The sequence below is a fragment of the Trichomycterus rosablanca genome, chromosome 21, assembly GCF_030014385.1.
Source record: "Trichomycterus rosablanca isolate fTriRos1 chromosome 21, fTriRos1.hap1, whole genome shotgun sequence".
Lineage (NCBI taxonomy): Eukaryota > Metazoa > Chordata > Actinopteri > Siluriformes > Trichomycteridae > Trichomycterus > Trichomycterus rosablanca.
The window spans coordinates 11,969,048-11,983,422 of record NC_086008.1 but is presented as its reverse complement, the minus strand read 5'-3'; positions in this window follow the sequence as shown (position 1 = coordinate 11,983,422).

The following is a 14,375-nucleotide window of genomic DNA, read 5'->3' as shown; positions in this document are numbered from 1 at the left end:
TTGTCTTTCTTTTGTCTTGTCTTGTCTTGTCTTGTCTTATCTTGTCCTGTCTTGCCTTGCCTTGCCTTGCCTTGCCTTGCCTTGCCTTGCTTTGACTTGCCTTGCCTTGCCTTGCCTTGCATGGTCATGTCTTGTATGGTCTTGTCTTGTATGGTCTTGTCTTGCCTTGTCTTGTCTTGTCTTGTCTTGTCTTGTCTTGTATGGTCTTTCTTTTGTCTTGTCTTGTCTTGTCTTGCCTTGTCTTATCTTGTCTTGTCTTGTATGGTCTTTCTTTTGTCTTGTCTTTGTCTTGTCTTGTCTTGTCTTTTGTCTTGTCTTGTCTTGTCTTTTGTCTTGTCTTTTGTCTTGTCTTTTGTCTTGTCGTGTCGTGTCGTGTCGTGTCTTGCCTTGCCTTGCCTTGCCTTGCCTTGCCTTGCCTTGCATGGTCATGTCTTGTATGGTCTTGTCTTGTCTTGTCTTGTCTTTCTCTTGTCTTGTCTTTGTCTTGTCTTGTCTTTTGTCTTGTCTTGTCTTGTCTTGCCTTGTCTTGTCTTGTATGGTCTTTCTTTTGTCTTGTCTTTGTCTTGTCTTGTCTTTTGTCTTTTCTTTGTCTTGTCTTGTCTTTTGTCTTGTCTTGTCTTTTGTCTTGTCTTTTGTCTTGTCTTTTGTCTTGTCGTGTCGTGTCGTGTCGTGTCGTGTCTTGTCTTGTCTTGTCTTGTCTTGTCTTGTCTTGTCTTGTCTTGCCTTGCCTTGCCTTGCCTTGCCTTGCCTTGCCTTGCCTTGCCTTGCCTTGTATGGTCTTGTCTTGCCTTGTCTTGTCTTGTCTTGTCTTGTCTTGTATGGTCTTTCATTTGTCTTGTCTTGTCTTGTCTTGCCTTGTCTTGCCTTGCCTTGCCTTGCCTTGACTTGCCTTGCCTTGCGTTGCCTTGCCTTGCATGGTCATGTCTTGTATGGTCTTGTCTTGTATGGTCTTGTCTTGCCTTGTCTTGTCTTTCTTTTGTCTTGTCTTGCCTTGCCTTGCCTTGCCTTGCCTTGCCTTGTATGGTCTTGTCTTGCCTTGTCTTGTCTTGCCTTGTCTTGTCTTGTATGGTCTTTCATTTGTCTTGTCTTGTCTTGTCTTGCCTTGCCTTGCCTTGCCTTGACTTGCCTTGACTTGCGTTGCCTTGCATGGTCATGTCTTGTATGGTCTTGTCTTGTATGGTCTTGTCTTGTCTTGTCTTGTCTTGTCTTGTCTTGTCTTTCTTTTGTCTTGTCTTTGTCTTGTCTTGTCTTTTGTCTTGTCTTGTCTTGTCTTGCCTTGTCTTGTCTTGTCTTATCTTGTCTTGCCTTGTCTTGTCTTGTCTTGTCTTGTCTTGTCTTGTCTTGTATGGTCTTTCATTTGTCTTGTCTTGTCTTGTCTTGTCTTGCCTTGCCTTGCCTTGCCTTGCCTTGCCTTGCCTTGACTTGCCTTGCCTTGCGTTGCCTTGCCTTGCATGGTCATGTCTTGTATGGTCTTGTGTTGTATGGTCTTGTCTTGCCTTGTCTTGTCTTTCTTTTGTCTTGTCGTGTCGTGTCGTGTCGTGTCGTGTCGTGTCGTGTCTTGTCTTGTCTTGCCTTGCCTTGCCTTGCCTTGCCTTGCCTTGCCTTGCCTTGCCTTGCCTTGCCTTGCCTTGTATGGTCTTGTCTTGTATGGTCTTGTCTTGCCTTGCCTTGTCTTGTCTTGTCTTGTCTTGTCTTGTCTTGTCTTGTATGGTCTTTCATTTGTCTTGTCTTGCCTTGCCTTGCCTTGCCTTGCCTTGCCTTGCGTTGCCTTGCCTTGCATGGTCATGTCTTGTATGGTCTTGTCTTGTATGGTCTTGTCTTGCCTTGTCTTGTCTTTCTTTTGTCTTGTCTTTGTCTTGTCTTGTCTTTTGTCTTGTCTTGTCTTGTCTTGTCTTGTCTTGTCTTGTCTTGCCTTGCCTTGCCTTGCCTTGCCTTGCCTTGCCTTGTATGGTCTTGTATGGTCTTGCCTTGTCTTGTCTTGTCTTGTCTTGTCTTGCCTTGTCTTGTATGGTCTTGTCTTGTATGGTCTTGTCTTGTATGGTCTTGTCTTGTATTGTCTTGTCTTGTCTTGTCTTGTCTTGTCTTGTCTTGTCTTGCCTTGCCTTGCCTTGTCTTGTCTTGTATGGTCTTGTATGGTCTTGTCTGGTCTTGTCTTGCCTTGTCTTGTCTTGTCTTGTCTTGTCTTGTCTTGTCTTGTCTTGTCTTGTATGGTCTTTTATTTGTCTTGTCTTGTCTTGTCTTGTCTTGCCTTGCCTTGCCTTGACTTGCCTTGCCTTGACTTGCCTTGCCTTGCCTTGCGTTGCCTTGCGTTGCATGGTCATGTCTTGTATGGTCTTGTCTTGTCTTGTCTTGTCTTGTCTTGTCTTGTCTTGTCTTGTCTTGTCTTGCCTTGTCTTGTCTTGCCTTGTCTTGTATGGTCTTTCATTTGTCTTGTCTTGTCTTGCCTTGCCTTGCCTTGCCTTGCCTTGCCTTGACTTGCCTTGCATGGTCATGTCTTGTATGGTCTTGTCTTGTATGGTCTTGTCTTGCCTTGTCTTGTCTTTCTTTTGTCTTGTCTTTGTCTTGTCTTGTCTTTTGTCTTGTATTGTCTTGTCTTGCCTTGCCTTGCCTTGCCTTGCCTTGCCTTGTATGGTCTTGTATGGTCTTGTCTTGCCTTGTCTTGTCTTGTCTTGTCTTGTATGGTCTTTCATTTGTCTTGTCTTGTCTTGTCTTGCCTTGCCTTGCCTTGCCTTGCCTTGCCTTGCCTTGTATGGTCTTGTATGGTCTTGTCTTGCCTTGTCTTGTCTTGTCTTGTCTTGTATGGTCTTTCATTTGTCTTGTCTTGTCTTGTCTTGCCTTGCCTTGCCTTGCCTTGCCTTGCCTTGCCTTGCCTTGACTTGCGTTGCCTTGCATGGTCATGTCTTGTATGGTCTTGTCTTGTATGGTCTTGTCTTGTCTTGTCTTGTCTTGTCTTGTCTTGTCTTTCTTTTGTCTTGTCTTTGTCTTGTCTTGTCTTTTGTCTTGTCTTGTCTTGCCTTGCCTTGCCTTGCCTTGCCTTGCCTTGACTTGCCTTGCCTTGCGTTGCCTTGCCTTGCATGGTCATGTCTTGTATGGTCTTGTCTTGTATGGTCTTGTCTTGCCTTGTCTTGTCTTTCTTTTGTCTTGTCGTGTCGTGTCGTGTCGTGTCGTGTCGTGTCGTGTCGTGTCGTGTCTTGTCTTGTCTTGTCTTGTCTTGTCTTGTCTTGTCTTGTCTTGTCTTGTCTTGTCTTTCTTTTGTCTTGTCTTGTCTTGTCTTGTCTTGTCTTGTCTTGTCCTGTCTTGCCTTGCCTTGCCTTGCCTTGCCTTGCCTTGCCTTGCCTTGCCTTGCATGGTCATGTCTTGTATGGTCTTGTCTTGTATGGTCTTGTCTTGTCTTGTCTTGTCTTGTCTTGTATGGTCTTTCTTTTGTCTTGTCTTGTCTTGCCTTGTCTTATCTTGTCTTGTCTTGTATGGTCTTTCTTTTGTCTTGTCTTTGTCTTGTCTTGTCTTGTCTTTTGTCTTGTCTTGTCTTGTCTTTTGTCTTGTCTTTTGTCTTGTCGTGTCGTGTCGTGTCTTGCCTTGCCTTGCCTTGCCTTGCCTTGCCTTGCCTTGCATGGTCATGTCTTGTATGGTCTTGTCTTGTCTTGTCTTTCTCTTGTCTTGTCTTTGTCTTGTCTTGTCTTTTGTCTTGTCTTGTCTTGTCTTGCCTTGTCTTGTCTTGTATGGTCTTTCTTTTGTCTTGTCTTTGTCTTGTCTTGTCTTTTGTCTTGTCTTTGTCTTGTCTTGTCTTGTCTTTTGTCTTGTCTTGTCTTTTGTCTTGTCTTTTGTCTTGTCTTTTGTCTTGTCGTGTCGTGTCGTGTCGTGTCTTGTCTTGTCTTGTCTTGTCTTGTCTTGTCTTGCCTTGCCTTGCCTTGCCTTGCCTTGCCTTGCCTTGCCTTGTATGGTCTTGTCTTGCCTTGTCTTGTCTTGTCTTGTCTTGTCTTGTATGGTCTTTCATTTGTCTTGTCTTGTCTTGTCTTGCCTTGTCTTGCCTTGCCTTGCCTTGCCTTGACTTGCCTTGCCTTGCGTTGCCTTGCCTTGCATGGTCATGTCTTGTATGGTCTTGTCTTGTATGGTCTTGTCTTGCCTTGTCTTGTCTTTCATTTGTCTTGTCTTGCCTTGCCTTGCCTTGCCTTGCCTTGCCTTGTATGGTCTTGTCTTGCCTTGTCTTGTCTTGCCTTGTCTTGTCTTGTATGGTCTTTCATTTGTCTTGTCTTGTCTTGTCTTGCCTTGCCTTGCCTTGCCTTGCCTTGACTTGCGTTGCCTTGCATGGTCATGTCTTGTATGGTCTTGTCTTGTATGGTCTTGTCTTGTCTTGTCTTGTCTTGTCTTGTCTTGTCTTGTCTTTCTTTTGTCTTGTCTTTGTCTTGTCTTGTCTTTTGTCTTGTCTTGTCTTGTCTTGCCTTGTCTTGTCTTGTCTTATCTTGTCTTGCCTTGTCTTGTCTTGTCTTGTCTTGTCTTGTCTTGTCTTGTATGGTCTTTCATTTGTCTTGTCTTGTCTTGTCTTGTCTTGCCTTGCCTTGCCTTGCCTTGCCTTGCCTTGCCTTGCCTTGCCTTGCCTTGCGTTGCCTTGCCTTGCATGGTCATGTCTTGTATGGTCTTGTCTTGTATGGTCTTGTCTTGCCTTGTCTTGTCTTTCTTTTGTCTTGTCGTGTCGTGTCGTGTCGTGTCTTGCCTTGCCTTGCCTTGCCTTGCCTTGCCTTGCCTTGCCTTGCCTTGCCTTGCCTTGCCTTGCCTTGCCTTGCCTTGCCTTGTATGGTCTTGTCTTGTATGGTCTTGTCTTGTATGGTCTTGTCTTGCCTTGTCTTTCTTTTGTCTTGTCTTTGTCTTGTCTTGTCTTTTGTCTTGTCTTGTCTTGTCTTGTCTTGTCTTGCCTTGCCTTGCCTTGCCTTGCCTTGCCTTGCCTTGCCTTGTATGGTCTTGTATGGTCTTGCCTTGTCTTGTCTTGTCTTGTCTTGTCTTGCCTTGTCTTGTATGGTCTTGTCTTGTATGGTCTTGTCTTGTATGGTCTTGTCTTGTATTGTCTTGTCTTGTCTTGTCTTGTCTTGCCTTGCCTTGCCTTGTCTTGCCTTGTATGGTCTTGTCTTGTATGGTCTTTCATTTGTCTTGTCTTGCCTTGCCTTGCCTTGCCTTGCCTTGACTTGCCTTGCCTTGCGTTGCCTTGCCTTGCATGGTCATGTCTTGTATGGTCTTGTCTTGTATGGTCTTGTCTTGCCTTGTCTTGTCTTTCTTTTGTCTTGTCTTTGTCTTGTCTTGTCTTTTGTCTTGTCTTGTCTTGTCTTGTCTTGTCTTGCCTTGCCTTGCCTTGCCTTGCCTTGCCTTGCCTTGCCTTGTATGGTCTTGTATGGTCTTGCCTTGTCTTGTCTTGTCTTGTCTTGTCTTGCCTTGTCTTGTATGGTCTTGTCTTGTATGGTCTTGTCTTGTATGGTCTTGTCTTGTATTGTCTTGTCTTGTCTTGTCTTGTCTTGTCTTGCCTTGCCTTGCCTTGTCTTGTCTTGTATGGTCTTGTATGGTCTTGTCTTGCCTTGTCTGGTCTTGTCTTGCCTTGTCTTGTCTTGTCTTGTCTTGTCTTGTCTTGTCTTGTCTTGTCTTGTATGGTCTTTTATTTGTCTTGTCTTGTCTTGTCTTGCCTTGCCTTGCCTTGACTTGCCTTGCCTTGACTTGCCTTGCCTTGCCTTGCGTTGCCTTGCGTTGCATGGTCATGTCTTGTATGGTCTTGTCTTGTATGGTCTTGTCTTGCCTTGTCTTGTCTTGTCTTTTGTCTTGTCTTGTCTTGTCTTTTGTCTTGTCTTTTGTCTTGTCTTTTGTCTTGTCGTGTCGTGTCGTGTCGTGTCTTGCCTTGCCTTGCCTTGCCTTGCGTTGCCTTGCCTTGCATGGTCATGTCTTGTATGGTCTTGTCTTGTCTTGTCTTGTCTTTCTCTTGTCTTGTCTTTGTCTTGTCTTGTCTTTTGTCTTGTCTTGTCTTGTCTTGCCTTGTCTTGTCTTGTCTTATCTTGTCTTGTCTTGTCTTGTATGGTCTTTCTTTTGTCTTGTCTTTGTCTTGTCTTGTCTTTTGTCTTGTCTTGTCTTTTGTCTTGTCTTTTGTCTTGTCTTTTGTCTTGTCGTGTCTTGTCTTGTCTTGTCTTGTCTTGTCTTGCCTTGCCTTGCCTTGCCTTGCCTTGCCTTGCCTTGCCTTGCCTTGCCTTGTATGGTCTTGTCTTGCCTTGTCTTGTCTTGTCTTGTCTTGTCTTGTCTTGTCTTGTATGGTCTTTCATTTGTCTTGTCTTGTCTTGTCTTGCCTTGTCTTGCCTTGCCTTGCCTTGCCTTGACTTGCCTTGCCTTGCGTTGCCTTGCCTTGCATGGTCATGTCTTGTATGGTCTTTTCTTGTATGGTCTTGTCTTGCCTTGTCTTGTCTTTCTTTTGTCTTGTCTTGCCTTGCCTTGCCTTGCCTTGCCTTGCCTTGCCTTGCCTTGCCTTGCCTTGTATGGTCTTGTATGGTCTTGTCTTGCCTTGTCTTGTCTTGCCTTGTCTTGTCTTGTATGGTCTTTCATTTGTCTTGTCTTGTCTTGTCTTGCCTTGCCTTGCCTTGCCTTGACTTGCGTTGCCTTGCATGGTCATGTCTTGTATGGTCTTGTCTTGTATGGTCTTGTCTTGTCTTGTCTTGTCTTGTCTTGTCTTGTCTTGTCTTTCTTTTGTCTTGTCTTTGTCTTGTCTTGTCTTTTGTCTTGTCTTGTCTTGTCTTGCCTTGTCTTGTCTTGTCTTATCTTGTCTTGTCTTGCCTTGTCTTGTCTTGTCTTGTCTTGTCTTGTCTTGTCTTGTCTTGTATGGTCTTTCATTTGTCTTGTCTTGTCTTGTCTTGCCTTGCCTTGCCTTGCCTTGCCTTGCCTTGACTTGCCTTGCCTTGCGTTGCCTTGCCTTGCATGGTCATGTCTTGTATGGTCTTGTCTTGTATGGTCTTGTCTTGCCTTGTCTTGTCTTTCTTTTGTCTTGTCTTGTCGTGTCGTGTCGTGTCGTGTCGTGTCGTGTCTTGTCTTGTCTTGTCTTGTCTTGTCTTGCCTTGCCTTGCCTTGCCTTGCCTTGCCTTGCCTTGCCTTGCCTTGACTTGCCTTGCCTTGCGTTGCCTTGCCTTGCATGGTCATGTCTTGTATGGTCTTGTCTTGTATGGTCTTGTCTTGCCTTGTCTTGTCTTTCTTTTGTCTTGTCTTTGTCTTGTCTTGTCTTTTGTCTTGTCTTGTCTTGCCTTGCCTTGCCTTGCCTTGCCTTGCCTTGCCTTGCCTTGCCTTTCCTTGTATGGTCTTGTATGGTCTTGCCTTGTCTTGTCTTGTCTTGTCTTGTCTTGTCTTGCCTTGTCTTGTATGGTCTTGTCTTGTATGGTCTTGTCTTGTATGGTCTTGTCTTGTATTGTCTTGTCTTGTCTTGTCTTGTCTTGTCTTGCCTTGCCTTGTCTTGTCTTGTATGGTCTTGTATGGTCTTGTCTTGCCTTGTCTTGTCTTGTCTTGTCTTGTCTTGTATGGTCTTTTATTTGTCTTGTCTTGTCTTGTCTTGTCTTGTCTTGCCTTGCCTTGCCTTGCCTTGACTTGCCTTGCCTTGCCTTGCGTTGCCTTGCGTTGCATGGTCATGTCTTGTATGGTCTTGTCTTGTATGGTCTTGTCTTGCCTTGTCTTGTCTTGTCTTGTCTTGTCTTTCTTTTGTCTTGTCTTTGTCTTGTCTTTTCTTTTGTCTTGTCTTGTCTTGTCTTGCCTTGTCTTGTCTTGTCTTATCTTGTCTTGTCTTGTCTTCTATGGTCTTTCTTTTGTCTTGTCTTTGTCTTGTCTTGTCTTTTGTCTTGTCTTGTCTTTTGTCTTGTCTTTTGTCTTGCCTTTTGTCTTGTCTTGTCGTGTCGTGTCTTGTCTTGTCTTGTCTTGTCTTGCCTTGCCTTGTCTTGCCTTGCCTTGCCTTGCCTTGCTTTGCCTTGCCTTGCCTTGCCTTGTCTTGTATGGTCTTTCATTTGTCTTGTCTTGTCTTTTCTTGCCTTGCCTTGCCTTGCCTTGCCTTGCGTTGCCTTGCCTTGCATGGTCATGTCTTGTATGGTCTTGTCTTGCCTTGTCTTGTCTTTCTTTTGTCTTGTCTTTGTCTTGTCTTGTCTTTTGTCTTGTCTTGTCTTGCCTTGCCTTGCCTTGCCTTGCCTTGCCTTGCCTTGCCTTGCCTTGCCTTGTATGGTCTTGTCTTGCCTTGTCTTGTCTTGTCTTGTCTTGTCTTGTCTTGTATGGTCTTTCATTTGTCTTGTCTTGTCTTGTCTTGCCTTGCCTTGCCTTGCCTTGCCTTGCCTTGCCTTGCCTTGACTTGCCTTGCCTTGCGTTGCCTTGCCTTGCATGGTCATGTCTTGTATGGTCTTGTCTTGTATGGTCTTGTCTTGCCTTGTCTTGTCTTGTCTTGTCTTTCTTTTGTCTTGTCTTTGTCTTGTCTTGTCTTTTGTCTTGTCTTGTCTTGCCTTGTCTTGTCTTGTCTTATCTTGTCTTGTCTTGTCTTGTATGGTCTTTCTTTTGTCTTGTCTTTGTCTTGTCTTTTGTCTTGTCTTGTCTTTTGTCTTGTCTTTTGTCTTGTCTTTTGTCTTGTCTTGTCTTGTCTTGCCTTGCCTTGCCTTGCCTTGCCTTGCCTTGCCTTGCCTTGCCTTGTATGGTCTTGTCTTGTATGGTCTTGTCTTGTCTTGTCTTGTCTTGTCTTGTATGGTCTTTCATTTGTCTTGTCTTGTCTTGTCTTGTCTTGCCTTGCCTTGCCTTGCCTTGCCTTGCCTTGCCTTGCCTTGACTTGCCTTGCCTTGCGTTGCCTTGCCTTGCATGGTCATGTCTTGTATGGTCTTGTCTTGTATGGTCTTTCATTTGTCTTGTCTTGTCTTGTCTTGTCTTGTCTTGTCTTGCCTTGCCTTGCCTTGCCTTGCCTTGACTTGCCTTGCCTTGCGTTGCCTTGCCTTGCATGGTCATGTCTTGTATGGTCTTGTCTTGTATGGTCTTGTCTTGCCTTGTCTTGTCTTTCTTTTGTCTTCTCTTTGTCTTGTCTTGTCTTGTCTTGTCTTGTCTTGTCTTGTCTTGTCTTGTCTTTCTTTTGTCTTGTCTTTGTCTTGTCTTGTCTTTCTTTTGTCTTGTCTTTGTCTTGTCTTGTCTTTTGTCTTGTCTTGTCTTGCCTTGTCTTGTCTTGTCTTGTATGGTCTTTCTTTTGTCTTGTCTTTGTCTTGTCTTTGTCTTGTCTTTGTCTTGTCTTGTCTTTTGTCTTGTCTTGTCTTGCCTTGTCTTGTCTGATCTTGTCTTGTCTTGTCTTGTATGGTCTTTCTTTTGTCTTGTCTTTGTCTTGTCTTGTCTTTTGTCTTGTCTTTGTCTTGTCTTGTCTTTTGTCTTGTCTTGTCTTTTGTCTTGTCTTTTGTCTTGTCTTTTGTCTTGTCTTTTGTCTTGTCTTGTCTTGTCTTGCCTTGCCTTGCCTTGCCTTGCCTTGCCTTGTCTTGTCTTGTCTTGTCTTGTCTTGTATGGTCTTTCATTTGTCTTGTCTGGTCTTGTCTTGTCTTGCCTTGCCTTGCCTTGCCTTGCCTTGCCTTGTCTTGTCTTGTCTTGTCTTTCATTTGTCTTGTCTTGTCTTGTCTTGTCTTGTCTTGTCTTGTCTTGCCTTGCCTTGCCTTGCCTTGCCTTGCCTTGCCTTGTCTTGTATGGTCTTGTTTGGTCTTTCATTTGTCTTGTCTTGTCTTGTCTTGTCTTGTCTTGTCTTGTCTTGTCTTGTATGGTCTTTCATTTGTCTTGTCTTGTATGGTCTTGTATGGTCTTGTCTTGCCTTGTCTTGTCTTGTCTTGTCTTGTCTTGTATGGTCTTTCATTTGTCTTGTCTTGTCTTGTCTTGTCTTGTCTTGTCTTGTCTTGCCTTGCCTTGCCTTGCCTTGCGTTGCCTTGCCTTGCATGGTCATGTCTTGTATGGTCTTGTCTTGTATGGTCTTGTCTTGCCTTGCCTTGTCTTGTCTTGTCTTGTCTTGTCTTGTCTTTCTTTTGTCTTGTCTTTGTCTTGTCTTGTCTTGTCTTGCCTTGTCTTGTCTTGTCTTGTCTTTCTTTTGTCTTGTCTTTGTCTTGTCTTGTCTTTTGTCTTGTCTTGTCTTGTCTTGCCTTGTCTTGTCTTGTCTTATCTTGTCTTGTCTTGTCTTGTATGGTCTTTCTTTTGTCTTGTCTTTGTCTTGTCTTGTCTTTTGTCTTGTCTTGTCTTTTGTCTTGTCTTTTGTCTTGTCTTGTCTTGTCTTGTCTTGCCTTGCCTTGCCTTGCCTTGCCTTGCCTTGCCTTGCCTTGTATGGTCTTGTCTTGTATGGTCTTGTCTTGCCTTGTCTTGTCTTGTCTTGTCTTGTCATGTATGGTCTTTCATTTGTCTTGTCTTGTCTTGTCTTGTCTTGCCTTGCCTTGCCTTGCCTTGCCTTGCCTTGACTTGCCTTGCCTTGCGTTGCCTTGCCTTGCATGGTCATGTCTTGTATGGTCTTGTCTTGTATGGTCTTGTCTTGCCTTGTCTTGTCTTTCTTTTGTCTTGTCTTGTCGTGTCGTGTCTTGTCTTGTCTTGTCTTGTCTTGCCTTGCCTTGCCTTGCCTTGCCTTGCCTGGTCTTGTCTTGTCTTGTCTTGTCTTGTCTTGTCTTGTCTTGCCTTGCCTTGCCTTGCCTTGCCTTGCCTTGTCTTGTCTTGCCTTGCCTTGCCTTGCCTTGCCTTGTCTTGTCTTGTCTTGTCTTGTATGGTCTTGTATGGTCTTGTCTTGCCTTGTCTTGTCTTGTCTTGTCTTGTCTTGTCTTGTCTTGTCTTGTCTTGTATGGTCTTTCATTTGTCTTGTCTTGTCTTGCCTTGCCTTGTCTTGCCTTGTCTTGTATGGTCTTGTCTTGTATGGTCTTGTCTTGTATGGTCTTGTTTTGTATGGTCTTGTCTTGTCTTGTCTTGTCTTTTCTTGTCTTGCCTTGCCTTGCCTTGTCTTGTCTTGTATGGTCTTGTATGGTCTTGTCTTGACTTGTCTAGTCTTGTCTTGTCTTGTCTTGTCTTGTATGGTCTTTCATTTGTCTTGTCTTGCCTTGCCTTGCCTTGCCTTGCCTTGCCTTGCCTTGCCTTGCCTTGACTTGCCTTGCCTTGCGTTGCCTTGCGTTGCCTTGCCTTGCAAGGTCATGTCTTGTATGGTCTTGTCTTGTATGGTCTTGTCTTGCCTTGTCTTGTCTTGTCTTGTCTTGTCTTTCTTTTGTCTTGTCTTTGTCTTGTCCTTTCTTTTGTCTTGTCTTGTCTTGTCTTGCCTTGTCTTGTCTTGTCTTATCTTGTCTTGTATGGTCTTTCTTTTGTCTTGTCTTTGTCTTGTCTTGTCTTTTGTCTTGTCTTGTCTTTTGTCTTGTCTTTTGTCTTGTCTTTTGTCTTGTCTTGTCGTGTCGTGTCGTGTCGTGTCTTGTCTTGTCTTGTCTTGCCTTGCCTTGCCTTGCCTTGCCTTGCCTTGCCTTGCCTTGCCTTGCCTTGCCTTGCCTTGCCTTGTATGGTCTTGTCTTGTATGGTCTTGTCTTGCCTTGTCTTGTCTTGTCTTGTCTTGTCTTGTCTTGTCTTGTATGGTCTTTCATTTGTCTTGTCTTGTCTTGTCTTGTCTTGTCTTGCCTTGCCTTGCCTTGCCTTGACTTGCCTTGCCTTGCCTTGCGTTGCCTTGCCTTGCATGGTCATGTCTTGTATGGTCTTGTCTTGTATGGTCTTGTCTTGCCTTGTCTTGTCTTTCTTTTGTCTTGTCTTTGTCTTGTCTTGTCTTGTCTTGTCTTGTCTTGCCTTGCCTTGCCTTGCCTTGCCTTGCCTTGCCTTGTCTTGTCTTGTATGGTCTTGTCTTGCCTTGTCTTGTCTTGTCTTGTCTTGTCTTGTATGGTCTTGTCTTGACTTGTCTTGTCTTGTCTTGTCTTGTATGGTCTTTCATTTGTCTTGTCTTGTCTTGTCTTTCCTTGCCTTGCCTTGCCTTGCCTTGCCTTGCCTTGACTTGCCTTGCCTTGCGTTGCCTTGCCTTGCATGGTCATGTCTTGTATGGTCTTGTCTTGTATGGTCTTGTCTTGCCTTGTCTTGTCTTGTCTTGTCTTGCCTTGTCTTGTCTTTCTTTTGTCTTGTCTTTGTCTTGTCTTGTCTTTTGTCTTGTCTTGTCTTGCCTTGTCTTGTCTTGTCTTGTCTTGTCTTGTCTTGTCTTGTCTTGTCTTGGCTTGTCTTGTCTTGTCTTGTCTTGTATGGTCTTGTCTTGTATGGTCTTGTCTTGTATGGTCTTTCTTTTGTCTTGTCTTTGTCTTGTCTTGTCTTTTGTCTTGTCTTGTCTTGCCTTGTCTTGTCATCTTGTCTTGTCTTGTCTTGTATGGTCTTTCTTTTGTCTTGTCTTTGTCTTGTCTTGTCTTTTGTCTTGTCTTGTCTTTTGTCTTGTCTTTTGTCTTGTCTTGTCGTGTCGTGTCTTGTCTTGTCTTGTCTTGTCTTGCCTTGCCTTGCCTTGCCTTGCCTTGCCTTGCCTTGCCTTGCCTTGCCTTGTATGGTCTTGTCTTGTATGGTCTTGTCTTGCCTTGTCTTGTCTTGTCTTGTCTTGTCTTGTATGGTCTTTCATTTGTCTTGTCTTGTCTTGTCTTGTCTTGCCTTGCCTTGACTTGCGTTGCCTTGCGTTGCCTTGCCTTGCATGGTCATGTCTTGTATGGTCTTGTCTTGTATGGTCTTGTCTTGCCTTGTCTTGTCTTTCTTTTGTCTTGTCTTTGTCTTGTCTTGTCTTTTGTCTTGTCTTGTCGTGTCGTGTCGTGTCTTGTCTTGTCTTGTCTTGTCTTGTCTTGTCTTGTCTTGTCTTGTCTTGTCTTGTCTTGTCTTGTCTTGTCTTGTCTTGTCTTGCCTTGCCTTGCCTTGCCTTGCCTTGCCTTGTCTTTTATGGTCTTGTCTTGTATGGTCTTGTCTTGTCTTGTCTTGTCTTTCTTTTGTCTTGTCTTTGTCTTGTCTTGTCTTTTGTCTTGTCGTGTCGTGTCGTGTCGTGTCGTGTCGTGTCTTGCCTTGCCTTGCCTTGCCTTGCCTTGCCTTGTCTTGTATGGTCTTGTCTTGTATGGTCTTGTCTTGTCTTGTCTTGTCTTGCCTTGCCTTGCCTTGCCTTGCCTTGCCTTGCCTTGCCTTGTCTTGTCTTGTCTTGTCTTGTCTTGCCTTGCCTTGCCTTGCCTTGTCTTGTCTTGTCTTGTCTTGTCTTGTATGGTCTTGTATGGTCTTGTCTTGCCTTGTCTTGTCTTGTCTTGTCTTGTCTTGTATGGTCTTTCATTTGTCTTGTCTTGTCTTGCCTTGCCTTGCCTTGTCTTGCCTTGTCTTGTATGGTCTTGTCTTGTATGGTCTTGTCTTGTATGGTCTTGTCTTGTATGGTCTTGTCTTGTCTTGTCTTGTCTTGTCTTGTCTTGCCTTGCCTTGCCTTGTCTTGTCTTGTATGGTCTTGTATGGTCTTGTCTTGCCTTGTCTTGTCTTGTCTTGTCTTGTCTTGTCTTGTATGGTCTTTCATTTGTCTTGTCTTGTCTTGTCTTGTCTTGCCTTGCCTTGCCTTGACTTGCCTTGCCTTGCGTTGCCTTGCGTTGCCTTGCCTTGCATGGTCATGTCTTGTATGGTCTTGTCTTGTATGGTCTTGTCTTGCCTTGTCTTGTCTTGTCTTGTCTTGTCTTTTTTTTATCTTGTCTTTGTCTTGTCCTTTCTTTTGTCTTGTCTTGTCTTGTCTTGTCTTGCCTTGTCTTGTCTTGTCTTATCTTGTCTTGTCTTGTCTTGTATGGTCTTTCTTTTGTCTTGTCTTTGTCTTGTCTTGTCTTTTGTCTTGTCTTGTCTTTTGTCTTGTCTTTTGTCTTGTCTTGTCGTGTCGTGTCTTGTCTTGTCTTGTCTTGTCTTGTCTTGTCTTGTCTTGCCTTGCCTTGCCTTGCCTTGCCTTGTCTTGTCTTGTCTTGCCTTGCCTTGCCTTGCGTTGCCTTGCCTTGCATGGTCATGTCTTGTATGGTCTTGTCTTGTATGGTCTTGTCTTGCCTTGTCTTGTCTTTCTTTTGTCTTGTCTTTGTCTTGTCTTGTCTTTTGTCTTGTCTTGTCGTGTCTTGTCTTGTCTTGTCTTGTCTTGCCTTGCTTTGCCTTGCCTTGCCTTGCCTTGACTTGCCTTGCCTTGCGTTGCCTTGCCTTGCATGGTCATGTCTTGTATGGTCTTGTCTTGTATGGTCTTGTCTTGCCTTGTCTTGTCTTTCTTTTGTCTTGTCTTTGTCTTGTCTTGTCTTTTGTCTTGTCTTGTCGTGTCTTGTCTTGTCTTGTCTTGCCTTGCCTTGCCTTGCCTTGCGTTGCCTTGCGTTGCCTTGCCTTGCCTTGTCTTGTCTTGTCTTGTATGGTCTTGTCTTGCCTTGTCT